We start from the raw sequence: 17187 nt of genomic DNA on the forward strand, positions 1-17187 counted from the left end.
TATAATATACAGCTGCATGTCTGACACGCTCGCAGCACGACGAGACTGAGACAGAATCCATTATCAAAAAGAATTTCTAAGTGGTACATTTCAAGTTGACCAGATGGAAGGCAGAGAAGGAAGAAGAGAGAGAAAGAGAGAGAGAAGAAAAAGGCTTTCTAGTGAAACCTGGAAAGCCAGCAGGGGGCTCGTAATGTTGCAAGGATTACCTCAAGGTATTTTTATTGACTTTCGTTGTGCTGCGCATAAATTAATTAGCAGTAAAGCAAATGCTTAAACAAAAAGAAAAGAGTAAATTTGACTGAACCAACCAAAACTTTAGATTTACACCATATTAATATATTGTGCTGCTTATTTGTTATATGTGTTTACCCAATTAATACTAAACAATCTATGGTATATACATTTCTCAAGCTGTCATCTGTGCTGGGCTTTTGAGGACTCTTCACATCCTCACCTCAAGAGGCTTTGTCAGCAACTAGTGCTGCTTTGTCAATAGGCTGTCTTTATACACACCGTATCTGGTTTACATTGTTATTGGTTCAACCCATTTTCATTACAAAAAGACAATTCGTATCCGTGTCTGTGGTATCGAAAGCCCAGCGATCCAACTTTTGGAATGCATTTTGCTCAGGATACTATGCATTGCTCATTTAGTTGCCAGATTACTAAAGGTGGCGAACTCCATAGTCTCCCACCCCCCTCAAGGCAAGACGCATTCACGCAGAGAGAACAATGATTGACCTTGGCCAGATGAGAAATTGCCTGGATTGTTCATACTCCACTTTGATGTTAAATACAGTGAAACAGGCCAGTCACAGCCCAAGGAGAAATTAAAGCTTTTATGTCGCCGGAGAACTGCGCTCCGCTCGCTTCTCATTTCGTAAGTCTGCCTCTGTTCAATTGCCTGCATCTGCCAAAATATACATGTAATTAACTTTTCTGTCTCCGCAAGCAAATGTGTTCCTCACTTACTGCTGCTGGTGTACCATTTTTGGACTATTTCTTCACTTCAATAGAATAAAAAAAATGTGTGATTTCTTTTTTTTCTTTCTTTTTTATAGATAACACACCGCACACAAAACCCATTACAAATAAAGAACGACCACTGAATAATAATGAAACTAACTGTACTAGTTATACAAGATACTGTACATATATAAAATGGCCTACATCTAGGATTCGCAAACAGTTACGCTTCATGAGGTTTAGGTCAGTGGTTCTTAACATCGGTGACCCATGGTCAGTGCCTAATGTGTAAATCAGTAGTTTCTGGAACACCTCTGGATTGGTGTGATGGATAGGGGGAAATAAAACATAACAGGCACTGGCACACGGCTTTTAAACACCACTAAATTATCTCAAATCCCCAATAGCCCCTGGATCCAACTCCCCACAAATTGAGAGATGGCGGATAGCGTTCCTCCAGAGGACCTCATTCATTTCAAATAGAGATGATTTCCTTTTATGCTTTAGAAATGCATTTTAAAATGAATACTGCCCAAATATGTTGCATATCTGTATTAGTATGATTACATTTCTGTCTCTCTCTCTGTGTTTCTATTTACATAAGTAAGGAAATGTAGAATATGAATACCTGAAGAACTACATGTGGCTTGAATATAATCAATGTAGTTTAGCCTTCGGTCTAGTGTCACTCCCAAGATAGTGAAAAACTTTACACATTCCTGCTCAGCAATGGGAGGCTGGAGAGTGAACATAAAAAATACAAACCATTCCTAATCCCAAAATATTGTCTTTGCCGTCCCAAACCCTCGTGCTGCTTCAGTAGACAGGCCGGGCATGACCTGGGAAGCCACCGCCACCATTATAAGGTCTCAGCAGCGCACAGTCACCAATCCATCCACTCATTAACAGCTATGTGCACTCTTCCCAACAGTGCTGCCCGGACCACCCAAGTGCTCAGGCAACGGCAAATCCAACAATAAAGATCTGTGTTCCCCCCGGATGGTGCATACCTAAATTTGCTAATTGCAGTCAATAGAAAAAAAAAGGAAGTAAACTAATGAACGCTTTCATGGTTGGTGGTGTGTAAAAAAAAAAAAAAAAAAAAAGAAGCTATTAGTCACGATAGTTGTTAAGGAGCTGATCAAGATTTTATGAGAGCCTGTTTTCACACAAAGAGCAAATGGCCTTGAAAATAAACCATTTATTTTTCTTTATGAATAGAAATAATGGCGCATAAATTGCTACAAATAGTATCAGGTATTGAAAGATTGGTTGAGATATTTTGCTATGTGATGCATGGTGTAATTCTAAATTGCTGTGCCATAGCTCAACATAGTTGGGATAATGGCAAAACATGGCTGAAGTAGTCCAAATCAATCAGGAATTACAATAGTTTTCAGATGTTCGCAATTGATTTATACTGTAAATTCATTCATTCATAAATTAAATTCAATATACTGAGTTACTTACTGTGTTTCTTTAGCTTCTTATCAATGGCACATTTGTTATGCTTATGACATAATACCTACACCAAAACAAAGAAACATTTGAGAACATGTTCACACATGTCTGCCATTTTAACAGTATTTTATCTTCTAAATAGTCGTGCATAACGTGCATAAACGTCACTAACTTGGCTGTACCCTCAAAGCCTGTTCCCTCACCGCCATTCATGTTATATAGCACCCTCAGTGAATGCCAGCTATTGTTTTGTATTGCCTTTGATCAATTGTTTGTTGTTTGCTTTACAATCTCCAACACCATGTCCAACGCTCCAAAGGAAATACGTCTGGACACTTTGATATACAGCACATTTCTGTCTTTTTCATGTTGCATCGAACATTGAACTTCATCTCGCCATCTCTGCGCTTTGGCCGGGGTATGTCTGCGCTGCTAACCATAGAGTGCCTGTTTGTAATAAAGCTAGCGCAGGCATGTAGAGCCATAGACCACCCAGCGCACTCACCCAAACAGCCTCTTTGCTTAAAAAAGACACAAGACGAAGAAAAAAAAAAAAAGTCTTAATTATATCCATCCTCCTCTCCCCTCACCAACAGCAGCCACAAACCTCTAAAACCTTATGGAAAGAACGTTTAGGGTGAACACAGTGACCCGAGTTGAAAATAAACTACTGTGTGTGTGGAGTCACTTCTGATTCAGAGGTCACGGAGACAAGCAGGCTCTGAACAGGCGATTGTTGGAAATTCGAGGGAAGAATTTACCCCCATTCTTTTCCCGTGTATGTCATGTGTGTTGTAAAATACAGTATTCGGCCATCAGGGGGTTCAAGAACGTGCTTTGTACTGGTTCCAAGCCAGGATAAATGGCTGCAACTGAACCCCCGACATCACAATCTCTTCAAATTGGGAGGTCGGCACATGGATCAGATTACAATTCGATTTTTTTGTTGTCACATCGCCGAGCCCATGTGAATGTGTCAGGGTGTGTGACTGTGAGCGGGGCAGGTTCTTGCTTTATGGTTTGGGACGCACTATGACAACCTACGATAGACAGGTTTGTAATTCCCTGACCTATGAGAAAGTTCACAAATAAACCTCAGGAAAAAGTCATTTTAGCCATCGCTGGTCCCATGGTTGGTTTCTGTGTGCATATGCTTGTGGGTGTGAAAGGGTGAATGGCGCTGTGTAAAGCGCGTTCGGCGCACAATGGAGGTGGTAAAGGTAGAAGTAGAAAAGCTCTGTACGTGTAAATATGACCCTTTTCCCATGCAGTGCACACGAATCGACCGAAAGACATAAACAGACATAAAGAGAGTGTGGAGAGGCGAGACCCTAGCGAATATATCCGCCAGACAAATCCTCCCTGGGCTTTGATCTACTGCCCACTCCTCTCCTTCTCGCTTTTTGTTCTGCTGGCAACAACAACTGCCATGTCTTGGTGCAATGGGATTTCAAGACCTCAAAAAAACAAGGAAAAAAGGTTTCCAAAAGCCAACTATCTCCTCCTCTTCTAACGTTTTCTAACACGGCGCGCTCAAAGGGGGTTAATCCGCCGCAGTCCGCCGCAGTCGTCGCCGTAGCCGCGATGCTATCGAAGGCCATTTGTTCCATGCAGCCAAGTTAATGACCCGCTGCATTTGGCCTGGATCTCGGCGCGAAAAGAAGGTAAGTAAGCCTGTGTATTCTCCCAAGGGGGCCGGCTAATGAGTAGGAGTGGGTATGGATGCTACAGTCCATCATCTACTTAGGGTGCGAGACAGCCAAGTGCTCATCCTCGACACTTAACACAGAGTAAATAGAAAATCCAACCTCCCTTTGTCCCATTCAGCTGCAAAATGTGGGGCTTTCATCGTCAATAAATCAATAATGCATTAATTCCAGGATGTCGTATAAGCATGCATCCTAACAAGGTTTTTACGGCGTTTAGCTTTACTTAATGGGAACGTTGTGCTGTGTAAATGCTTTACAACACAAATTAAAAACAGACAAGAAGCCATGTTTGAAGGACAGTGGGTTTGTCAATAGAAATCTTAAAATGTTTGGTGGAAAGCAGGGACCCAAAGCACATCACACAGTGTAAGGGATTTGTACTTCATTCACTCCACACTTGGCAAGCTACATAAGCCCAAAATACCTGCGCAAACACTGGGAGAACATGCAAACTCCAGGGATCGAACCCGAGAACTTCTAGCTGTGATGAAGCATGAGCTCTAACCGCTGCACCCACAGGGACACAGTCCTCGACGTCAAAGGTTTGTCTGAGACCCGAAGTTGCAGGAATAAGCGCGGGTCATGCTCCACTTCTAACAGTAACGAGAAGAAGAGCAACATGTTTTACTTGATTGTCGTTACTCAAACAAAGGGCTGTGCAATATGACCACAACTGCGATATTTGAGTATTGCGAAAACAAAATGATTACAATATTTCACTGGATCATTTACAATACAGTAAGTGGTAAGGATAGGATACAGTGTGGACAGAAAATAAGGACAGAAATAGTGCTCATTTTGGACATGAATGAATGTACTCAGACCGGAGAGAGAGAGAGAAAAAAAAAGAAGAAAAATAGAGATTTCTTGACTCGCTGGATAAGAATCGTAGAAATACTTCCCAAAGGATCCATTACTGAAGCCTTAAAATTGAGAGAAGTCGTACTCGCCATCCTTGGAAAAGAAAACATTTTGAATTCTTAAGCTGCTTGTCTAAGGGGACCTTGACCCAGTCCCTAACCTCCCCAAGAGCAGAGAGAAGAGAAACCTCAGATGGTTTTAGACATGAGGCGAGCACACGAGCTGCACTATGGTGCCTTACAGACCTATAAATGTGGAAATAGGAGATGAAAACAGTGTCTTAATTTTAAAGCCTATTGGTTACTATATTTGCAAAGTTCTGCTGTGAAGCTGTTGAATGCCAAAGCTACAGCAATGCCTGTAAATACTAGGCCTTTGTTATGCTGTATTTGCATTATACGTCCCAGCTTTAATTCCCCATCTTTCCTACCAACAAAAGAAGGGAATTAAAGTTGGGAAACCCTGAGTTTCTCGCCTGACTTTTGCCTATTAGGTCCTGTCTTTTTATATTTTGATGGCTCGGGTACAGGGGCTCATTGTGTGTCTCAACTTGCCACGCTACCGGAGCTGAGTAACAGTTCTCTCTTTTTGTCCCTTGTTTTTTCTTTCTTTCTTTCTTTTTTTTTTTATCAGCGCGTGAGAGAAAGAACAGGGAGTCAAAGCAGCCCCCCTAAGCTTTCCATAATGCGTCCCGCGAGGAGACAAAGGCCTGCATTCACTGTTGGGTGTCGATAAGACCTATCATTAGTCTGCCACTGGAGGTAGCGCACACAAACACACACTTACAGCCGAGTGCGGTAGGGTTATAGCCATTCTCTCTGTCTCCGATAAATATATTCAGCGGCAGACGGGGAAAAAAGAGGCAGCCAGGCTTGACTCGAACGCGGTGAAGAGGCAGAAGAGTGGACCTCCCGCTGCTATCCCATCACCGGAGGATTCACTCAGCGACGATGGCAAGGGGCGTCCATGCAACAAAACCAGCCTGTGTCAAGTTACGCGCAGATGCTAGTTAACATCACTTACGCAACAGGCGAGCGCTCAATTTATAATGTATCAAGGACATTGTTTGGCTTTAAAGGTTACTAAAATCCCTCGGAATGTGACCTCCGCTAAGCCAGTGTGTTCTGACTTGCAATGATGTAATTACAGCGCCCCAAACCTGGACAGCATTTGAAGAGGTTTTTGCGCACTTGCTAGAAATGAGGGCGTCATTTTCTTTAGAGTCATGCTGAGTAGCGTTTCACCCGATAATTAAAATAAAACACAAGCTTGTATTTCGCTTCATGTTTTCACTGGCGAAAAATATATCAAACAGCGCGTGCATTTACAGTGAGCGGGCTCCCCTCTCCGCAGACCTTTGCAGGGAACTGGACATCAGCACCAGCATGTCGATTTTACAGCTTTTCTTCAAATAAAAGTGAATTAACCATATAAGCAGTTATAAAAAAAGAAACAACTCCTCAAAATCAACACTGAACTTTTAGAGAGACTTGAATTGGTCTCATCTCGCATCGGAACAAAGAATCAAATGTAGGTCACGACATGTATGAGGATCTATAGTATTGCTTTAAAAGAACACTCATACAATGATATTTTTGTAGCTTCACTATCTTGGAAATGAATAAAGCGATTTTGATCCAAATATCACCACACCGACATCTTTTTTTTCTTTCTTAATCAACAATTATTGCGTTGGTCAAGTTAAAACCTGACCAACTAATAAGTCAATAAAAGCATAAGGTCTTTTGAAGTAATACAAGATTTTTGTAAAAGTACAAACATAAACACATTCAATTTCAAAAGAAAACCCACTTCGCCCCAAAGGGAAAGACTTCTAAAAGCATGATTCTGTGGTTCCAATTAGACAGAGGACAGGAAGAACAGTATTTTATGACCTTATAAAGACATTAGAGACCTCTGCTCATTGGCCCCTCTCTATTCACTTATCTTTCATCTCCCACCTTTTTGTGAAGAGTTCTTTTTTTTTTTTTTTTTTTGCGCACTTTGAAGCGCTCCAACTCTGTGTGTCTCTGCCCCCTCGTGCCCGTCCATCCATTTTGAAACTGTCTTGGCTTCAATAAAGGCTTTCATTCTAATCTTTAATCCTCTGGCGGTCGGGAGAGTGTCTTTGCTGGAACGCTTTGATGGAGGAGCACTGGAGAGTCGGTACATTATTACAAATCTTGACACTTGTCCATCTCACCCCCCCCCCTATATTTAATTTATTTATGTTCGCGACAAACATGTCCGCCGTCGTAAATCACGGCGCATCATTGGAGGGTTATTTTGTGCAAGCGTGAAACTTACAATTACTCGGCCTGTCCACCAGTCCAGCCCTGAAATCAATACAAGTTGACAGAGTGAGTCATTTGCCTGTCATTTCCCTGTATGCGTTTTGTGAAATATGAGACAGTGACATGGCGTGAATTCATCCTCTCAATGCACCAGAGAGCGGGGGGAGTGTTGTGGATCTGTTGATATTCTCCAGAAAAAATATTAAAAAGTAAATGTGCTAAATATTTGGAGTAAAAATGTGGAATTTTAAGTTACTGGTATTAACTTATTTGGCAACAACGTCCACAATGAAATCACTATAGGCCGTGTTATGAGGTAGTAACACATCATAGATTAAAGCGGGACTAAGTAACTTGTTTACCATAATAAATCCTTTCCATAGTCCCTCTGGGGATAATAGTGTTGATAGATGATTGGGGGGTCTTTCATCTCGGCCTGGTGTCTCTGTGCAGAAAACCACCCTTGCAACTTTCCTTCCTCCGAGTCAGAGGTGCAATACACACTAATAGAATCACGAAGAAGCTAACAGGCTAACGGGCAAAGCTAACAGCAGGCAAGTGCCACTGAAACAGTGTTTACAGCCAAGTTTGAGTGAAATAAATTATCTCCATTGTGTAAATGGATGTACAATATCCCTTTGTCTTTTCTTGTCAGCGTAGTATTTACTCTCAAGGACAATTGAGTAAAAAAAAAAACGCAATTTGCTACGACACCTGCAGTGGCGCTTATGGCTTCTACGGGCATGAATTCTGCTTTAACATCAGCTAAAACAATATCGAAAAAGCAGAGAAACAAGCAACTTTGTTAGCTGGTACATACATTTTACACACTGTAGTCCAAATTCTGTTATGTGAATGACATCCAGTATTGTATTTCAATTTGTATTTGGTAATTACAGATTTCTTTGCAGTTTTCCCTTAATCTACAGATTCCACAAATTATTACTACCCCTGACTATTACAACTACTACCTTTCCCTGCACAAATTCTGACATGTGACCCATTGTGAGCTGGGTTAATAAAATCAATGCACTACTAACACGTGTCCACCACTAACACTAAATACTGAAGCTATTTGCCCAACGAGAACCTTCACTGAACCTGCACATTTCGCTCAACATGGGTCAACTATTGTATACGAACCAAACCTTCCACCAACATGTTTAACGGGAAGAATGATCGCCATGTCCACCATAGCACCTCTATGCAGCTAGGGGGGGGGCTTAGACAAAGTTGGCTGCTCCTATAGAGACCTCCTGCTTGTACGGGGACACAGCTGAAAGAATGGAAGAATGGAAGAATAAAGGGGGAAGTGGACGTCTGGAACATCCTTACGACATCCTGCACCTTTCATCTGCGCGCGCCCCCCCTCCCCTCAGTGACACACTTACGCACAACACACACCGTTAGTCCTGCCCCCTGAAACAATGGTCGGTGCATCACTATGGGGACACGAAAAAATACACCCCAGTGGCTTTCACGCAGCAGCAATGGGACTCAAAGCAAAGGGGAAATGGGAATAGTCACTCAAAATCAACACTGATGTTCGTGATTGCACAGGTAACTGTTACAATGACACTAACTTAAAGGGACTAGCAAAAAGGAGTTCATTCGGGTCTGAAGGGCCGTCATGCATCTAGTCTTGCATCTAGTCCTTTTAAAGTGCATATAAAAGCTTTTAATGCTTTTGAACATATGACTTGGTTAGAAGGATAGCATCAGTTGCAAGTTCAACAGTTGCATCAAGTTATTTTTATTTGAATTTTGAATCGGCTAACAGGAAGTGACATAGAAGAAGGTAATAGCAGTTGCTTCACTCATTTCCATTGACTTAACATGGTTGCACGGCAACAGTTAAAAATCATATACCTTCTTTTATGTCACTTCCTGTCGGTGTCCAATATGGAAGTGAAACTATAAACATCACAAAGATGGCCAAACTAAAGAAAGCTGGGTACAATCTTTAGCAAAATCTTCAATATAATCGTGTTAACTATGTGTTAGCAAAAATTGTGTCTAATGTGTTTAATGTAATGTGCACTTTAAAGAAACTCTGATCATTACAGCTCACGTCGATAGCGACATTTTGCTGTAATAAACGTCTCAACTCAGCTTCTCGTGCCTCTATAGCTCCAGTACAACAGTAGCTAAACATAGAAATGGAAGTTTGGATCATTCAGAAAGCTACATTGAATCATGAGGAATATACAAATAACAAAAACACAAAATAATTCATAATAATACTATTGAAAGATATCTTGCTGTAATGATTTCATGTGACAAAACATGTGTGTTTTCAACCAAATTTACAAACCCTGAAACCTTAGTCAAAGAAATGTCACTGTTATGCCATTGACCAAGCGCGACCAAGACGACAGTGTGAGAAGTGCATGACCCCAGAGTGAGAATAAGTGACTGCTCGACACAGGAAGTGAAACGAAAGAATCAGTTTGACTCAAATGGGTTAAAGGTGGCTCAGTGAAACTAAAATGACATGAACGATGGATTTCTGCTAAAGGGCAATGATGTAAGAAAATGGTTGCGTTATGTTCCGTTGTATCTTTTGTCAATTTCCATTTTGATCATCTTGGAGCTGAACAGCTGAGAAAAGACTGAAATAGGAATTACTACACTTATGCAAACATTACATGCATTTTAAAACATGTGGGTAGGGGACAATTCCGCAGGGTTGGCAGGGTTTTCACGTGATAGGATCTTGCGGAAACACATTTAGTTGTTTGTGTAGGATAACAATAATTGCAGTCTTTGCAATTTGCTGATTGCAACTACTCAAATTGTGATTTCGATTTGATTGCAATTGCGCCGCCCTAAAGTTCGGTGGTATCTCTCATCAACGCCAAAAATCACTCTTTGAAGCTTCATAATGTCAACTTTTACAATAATACGTCGTTCTGATTCATAAATTCCCAAAATGGACTGAAAAAGCTGGAGGCAGATTGAATTGTTTCCCTCTCATTGCCTCCGCTCTTTAACCACGGGGGAAGCCATTTTGATCATGTTTGTGAGCTGAAATGGGCTACTCCTCCTCTCTCCCTCGCGCGCACACTCGGAGGGGATTATAGTGTGCACAGGCTGCTCACTTTGAGGAGTGCGGCTGGAAAACACAGTTAAAACAATCAGGTGGCTCCTCTCCCAGTCTCACTTCTGTGCTCTGCCCTGCAGCCATATGCGCCCAACTTCTTCAAGGTAACGTTTGTTCCCATGAAAAGCTCCAAAAGGAAACTGCTTTGCCTACTGCGGCGCGGAAGCCTGGATGCAACTGACAGTCTTTTTTTTTTTTAGTCTGAAAAAAAAAAAAACTGAGCCTAAACACTGCCACTCGTTTTTTTCTGCCAATAACACTGCATATATGTAAATTGCTATATAGTCTCCATTCAGATAGATAAAGGCTCAGAAATGAGTCGAACTTTTGTGATAATGTATGACTGATTACAACAACTGGTAAGATTGTTTCTACAGATCTACAGTTCAGTCCAGAGGTGGTCAATAAATAGTCCTGCAGTGGAAAATATACATTTAAATATATTTTTACCATATTTCCAGCCCTAGTTAGAAGATCATCACTTAAAGCCACACCGCATAACATTTCACCCATAAATAGAATGAAATACAAGCGTTTATTTCATTACGGATATTTTCATTGTTGAAAAACACCTTTAAAAATGTACAAACATGTGCTCTCGCTGTGAGCGGCTCAGGGAATAGCATTTTTTTGGTCTAGCTGGTCATTGGAGAATGTTTTGTACTGATGGCAACAGTATAATCCAAACGGTTATGGAATGTATCATAGATTTTTCTTGGAAGCAGAACAATTATATACAGTTAACATAAACTCATTATATTCAAGTTGTGGGGATGAGTAGCGGAAGCGGATGAACTCTGGAAAACGTAGACTAGGGCTGTCACGATAATTACTATATCGACTTATCGTTCAATAAATAACGATATATTTTTTGGGCTCGATATTTATTGTCTACACACGTCTTAGCATTACCCCCCTATTTTTTCTTTGTAAAACTTTGATTTTAACTGAAGCAAATTGAGTTACATCTTATTTCATGTTTATTGCAGCTTGTGTGGTATTTTAGGATATGATGACGCACTTTTAGAACAAAGGTTTACTGTCATTGTTATGCCTGAGAGTTGACAGCATCTAGTATCATTCAAGTCAATAACATCGTTTATTGCGATGTTTATTTCCTGCCCCAATATATCGAACCTCAAATTGGTTATCGTGACAGGCCTAACGTAGACTACAGTTTAGTAAGAAGTGTCATTCTTGCCAAGTGCCTAATGGGGACTGGGCCTTATCATGGATGCAAAAGGCCCAGTATAGAAGTGATAATATGAATGAGTGTATGAATGAATAAATTAATCTCTCATCTACCTCTGTCCATTTGAAAAGAGACAAAAGACGGCAGTTTACATCCAGCAGGTGATACAAAAGACACTATGGTTCACCTGGCAATTGTGGCCATATGCCAGGACCCAAAACAAATAGGGAACAAAACACATCAGACTGTACATGCAAACAACAGTTAACCACCAGGTACAGGACTGTCTGACTCACACAGACAGCTGCAGGGAAGCACAACAGACTCTGTGTATCACTGGGACAGCACTCTCGTACCTCTCTCTCATCGCCATGTCGTCTTCTTTGTTAAGTTAAGCTCTCGGGCTTCTCAGCTTCTCATGCACCTGTCTCTGGTCACCTGCGTCTACTGTCTTCTCCCACGACCTGTAAGGGAGGAGAAATGGGATAAATTAAGCACCGGGGAGCTGTGGGTTAGCAGAAAGTATACCATTGAGAAAGAGCGAGTGGGTTTAAAACAATATTCCAAACTTATGAGAGGATATTGTCACAGTATCCACCTCGATGCTACAACCTTCATTGCAGTATTGTCTTTATCTCTGAAAATGTCCTTTTTGTGCAAGGTTTTCAAGGTTGAGTAGTAAAAGGAAAATACTTCAAAACTGATTTCTTCGTGTTGACGTTGGAACAAAGCAAAGAGGCGAGGAAGTGAGTGACGAACTTGAGGAAACTTTCAAAATGACAATCACAGTCTTGACAAGATCGCTACATCTGAATAGATTTTTATGAAGTACTATATTGCGGCCAGGCTACATTGGAAGGCCATGTAAGTTTTGAGGATGCACTTGTCGCATATTAGGTTTAGATTTCTGGGGGAATCTGTGGTTCAATTTTGATTCAAACCAACCCTCGACATGAAGGACTGCATGTGCTAGTGTGTGCCTGTGTTTTTTTTTTTGAGGATGGTTATCTGCTGAGATAAAATTGCTACCAGCTGTAATGGACCTTCACCACATCCACCTTTCCAACATTTGCGGATTACACCTATGTTGACAACGCACAAAGCTGATACAACTGATACACAGACACACACAATGATCCATATAGCAAACAGGAACCAAAATGAATGGAGCTTTCTTCCTCCGTATTACATAAAGAAATTACCCATGCTGTTCGTCATGATACAAATGATAACCACAGCTCTCTACTGTGTCTGCGTGTAACCCCAAAACGCCCACCCCTCCATCCCATACTGCAACAGGGGCTCTTTGTCTGTCCCCCCCCCCCTGCACCCCTCCCTGCCCTGCCCCGGCCGAATGCTGGTTGGCTGGGACACAGGCATGCCTCGACAGGAACGTTCCTAGAGAGGAAAGGAACAAATGAAAACAGGCACGGAGCATGCTATGTCAGGGGGATACTTGGAAAAAATACGGGGTCATTTTGGAAGCCGATTCACTCTGAAATGTTGGCGGCGTGATGATGTGTTTAAGGAAGGAAGAGAGACGGGCGTGAAGTCTGTATCCTCACTGAGCGCGGCTTCAAAGTTGCACTATTTTTGGTTGTCGGCTAATTATAAACAACAAAGCGAAGTCTGTTTTTTAGCTTGTGTAACACCTTCTCCCCTGCAAATCAACGGTGTCTCAGTGAGTTTAGCTGGAGATGTAACTTTCTGTTTTTCACTGTTTATCATTATCGGTCTTGACAAGACTAAATTAACAGTTCTGTTATGACAAAATTGTTTTCTCGCAGTTTTTAGTCTTTTTTTTTGCTATATTTATTTTAAACGGTGTACGACTATGGCATTTATAACTACAGTAAGCCCAGCAGCTCTCCCTGAAACAATCCCCTGCACATCTCTGGGCTTTGGAGAAGCACAAGGAGTCCATTGGTTTGTCATAAGTAATGGTGGAAGTTTGCGATTCGGGAAAAGGTTATGAAAATAGGCTTGAAGAAGAACACATCCTGTCATTTCAAAATCATGCAAAGAAAACACCAGGTCTGCCCACGGAGGTTGGTAGGGACATAATTTGAGCTCTGGTACCTTTGCAAGTCTTAATAGCATAAACAGTGCTCTTGTGAACGGTGCCTGCGGGGCTTGTCTCGTTTTTAAAAAGGGGAAGAGAGAGAGCGAGAGAGAGAGACAGCACACGAGAGCCGTGCCGCTTCCCTTTAGCCAAACACACAGGAACAACACGCAGACGCCACGCTCCAAAGAGACTGGATCATTAACCCACACTAATCTGCAAACATTATATTTATTGAGACGCCTTTTCAGTCTTGGAGCACGTACAGTTAAGCCATGTTAATTCAGTTGGTGAGTGCACATAATGTGTGCAGTGGGATATTTACAGTCTCTACAAACATGGCAAACTGACACGACCCACATTTTGGTGAGGTTTTTCACCCATTTGCAGCACATGCGGCCAAAGCTTCCACAGCATGTACTATATAGGCTTATGGGAAAACTCTGGACAGTGGCCTCTTGATTGAAATTATTATGCGAAATAGAAATGTAAATAACCAAATGTTTTTCAATAACAGTTCAATTATAGTCTAGGTCGGCTCACTTTATTCATAAAAAAGAGAGCACATAGAAATAGAGATGCACCGATGCAGCATTTTTGCTACCGATACCGATACTGGGGTTTGAGTATCTGCCGATGTCTGATATTTACCGATATCAAGAGACTTTCTAAAAGTGTCTTTCAATTGAATTGACTCTTTTGTCTATTTTAAGATCAATAAAGTCCTATTTTATTGTCATGATATTACAGAGCAATTATGAATTATATCTATTGATAAACTCTTGGATAAAATCACTGGACTTTTCTACACTAATTATCCTTGGGTATATGACAGCTTTAGGCTACATTAATATAAACAACTCACATGAAGTCATCTGATCATTACAAATATGTTAGATCAGTTATTTCTTAAAATAAAATACAACCACTTAGCTTCAGCAGTGGTTGTATTTTATTTCATTAGGTATTTGTAGTAGTTTCTGACCCAGCCTTGAGCCTTGATTAGTTTTATTAGCATTAGCATGCTCCCTCTAGCTTTAGCCTACTGATGCTAACCACGGCATTTTGCACGGCGATCAGAAATACATTTGTGGACAAGTACACAGTGATTGAATTCCCCTGGTTCCGAGATCTAAATGATATACAACACCCCCAAATTTACTTAGGGTTAGGTGGTATAAGTTGTGTTTTTAAGGAGTTGAGAGCCAAAACTGGTATCGATTCAGTATCGGTGCATCTCTACATAGAAACAACATAGAGTTGATTTAAGCTTTGCTTTTGCCTCAGGACAGTGTTGACAAGTGAGTATGGCTATGTACCTGATATTTATTATACATGAACCAAAACTAATGACGCTGTAAAATCCACATATTATTCATTCCACATTGTCAATGAAGCTAAAATGTCCTTCCACCTCAATACTACTTTCTTATGGAATATGTGTGATAAGACAAGTTCATAAAACAAATCATTTCAAAAAGATTTATATACATCTATAAGAACGTATATGAACCAAATAGCTATGCAAGAATGTCCCTTCTTTTTGTAAGCATTTGTAAGCATTTCCTTTTCTTTCTTTTTTTTTTAATTCTTAAATAATTGAGTTGTCATCAGCCGTTTATCACATAATTACCCTCCGTCACGCCTTTAAATTCTTGAGAAAAAAGTAGAAGCAGTCTACGCAACGAATGAAAGTGAAATTTACTTCCCGAACCAGAGTGGGTTTCATGGTGAGCCGGACTGTCCGATGTTTTGTCTGTGGGACTGTACAGTGGCGTGACAGGGCTGCTGGTGCCCACAGTGTGTGCCATGACAAACCGACACAGAATATGACAAAGGCAGGAGCGCATGTGTGTGCTTGTGTGTGTGTGTGTGTGTGTGTGTGTGTGTGTTTGTGATATGGATGTGATGTAGCCTTGATCTGCGCTCCTGCCTTCTCCCGGACCCCTGCCGCGCAGCCTTCATTAATCAATAGGACAGATGAAGACAGACTCCCGCCGCGCTGCGAGGGAAAACGCTAGCTTGCATGCGCGCGAATACGGAGAATACCCTCGGGGAGAACGTGGCAGACATGATGCAAACCTCCAAGCCTCCCTGCCCACACAAGATCAGCATCTCTCTCAAAGCGCCTTCTTCTCCACACCAGAAGTAACGCTTTGATATGCATAGACTGTAAACCGGAGTTGGCGTGTGCGCATGAACTTTTACAGTAAGTATTTTGTGAGTTTTGCTTTTGTGTCATTAAAACAATAAGGAGAGAGTAAGATAGATACACACACATGCTCCTAATCCTCAGCTAAAAAACAAAGTTATCTCGGCTGTAAACAAATTTGGAAGAACCTAATCCAATGTCTGTCTGTCTGTCTGTCTGTCTGTCTGTCTGTCTGTCTGTCTGTCTGTCTGTCTGTCTGTCTGTCTGTCTGTCTGTCTGTCTGTCTGTCTGTCTGTCTGTCTGTATGTCTGTCTGTCTGTCTGTCTGTCTGTCTGTCTGTCTGTCTGTCTGTCTGTCTGTCTGCAAAGCAAAACAGCAACATCTTTATGGAGACCAGCTGGTGACGTCCCACTCCCTGCCAAGTTACGAGTCAGGCCTGAAGAGAGGCAAACACGCTCACATTTTGGTATTAGTGTTTTACACCAATAAAAACTCACAAATACAAAATATTAAATGTAATGGGTGTAATGTTACTCGGTGCGGCTTTAAGTCCTTCATTTACACTTAACCTGTTGAGCCCGATTGATTGCTCCTGGGTTAGTTGGTTGTTGTTTTTTGGTGCACTTTAGCATGTTGCGGTTAACCCAGTTCATCCTTAGTGGTTCTTAGACAGCAACAATATTCCAAAAGTGGTAGTTGAAAAGCTCTCTGAAGCGCACCCCTAAAAGATGAATCAGAAACTGAAATAAATCCATACAGAGACATTAAACACTTCAAGGTACAACACAAGCAATATCAAGTGCACTTCAAGTTGTAAAAGAGGTGTTAGCTTGCAAAGTGTGTCTACTTAACTGTGTAGTACAAAGGCCTTGTGGAATGCACATTACATGCTGGCTATGAGAGGAGCGTGTTACTGTTAGTCATTAGAATATGCAGATTTGAGTCAGAATTCAGGTTAGCTGTAGACCGCACTGAGCTGCACCACATGATAACTAAGCATGGGTTAGTTGTGTTTAAAATATGCTTAAAATAAACAATTACTTCAAGTAGCAATGTTTATCTCATGTGCAAACAGCAACATACAGCATCAAATTATTAGCATCAGCATATTTTCATATTCTGGTTTAGAAATCCGTTTGAATATATATTTTCTGGTGCTTCAGCTGTGTGCTTTGAAAGTATGAACAAAGTGCTATGCTAATACAAATATTAACATAATCATTTCTGTTTTATAAAAGTCATTCCAAAACAGTAAAATTAGCATAACCTTCCTGATTTGTTTAATGACATTCTGCATATGTCAGATTGTGTTAATGGCTCACACACTGAGAGGAACACATTAGCAACAGTACTGTGTATGGATTTTGTCTTTCTTTTAGTCATC

General features: G+C 41.1%; 1 long non-coding RNA gene across 1 annotated transcript in view; it reads right to left on the reverse strand.

Annotated features, from left to right (window-relative positions):
* LOC306977295 overlaps positions 1 to 17187 on the reverse strand; it is a 35632-nt gene that overhangs the window by 4775 nt on the left and 13670 nt on the right. Inside the window, exon 2 of the long non-coding RNA XR_013793825.1 lies at positions 11946 to 12053. This is a non-coding gene — a long non-coding RNA (uncharacterized lncRNA). The remainder of the gene's footprint in view (positions 1 to 11945; positions 12054 to 17187) is intronic.

This window comes from Gobius niger (genome assembly GCF_951799975.1).
Source record: "Gobius niger genome assembly, chromosome: 17".
NCBI lineage: Eukaryota > Metazoa > Chordata > Actinopteri > Gobiiformes > Gobiidae > Gobius > Gobius niger.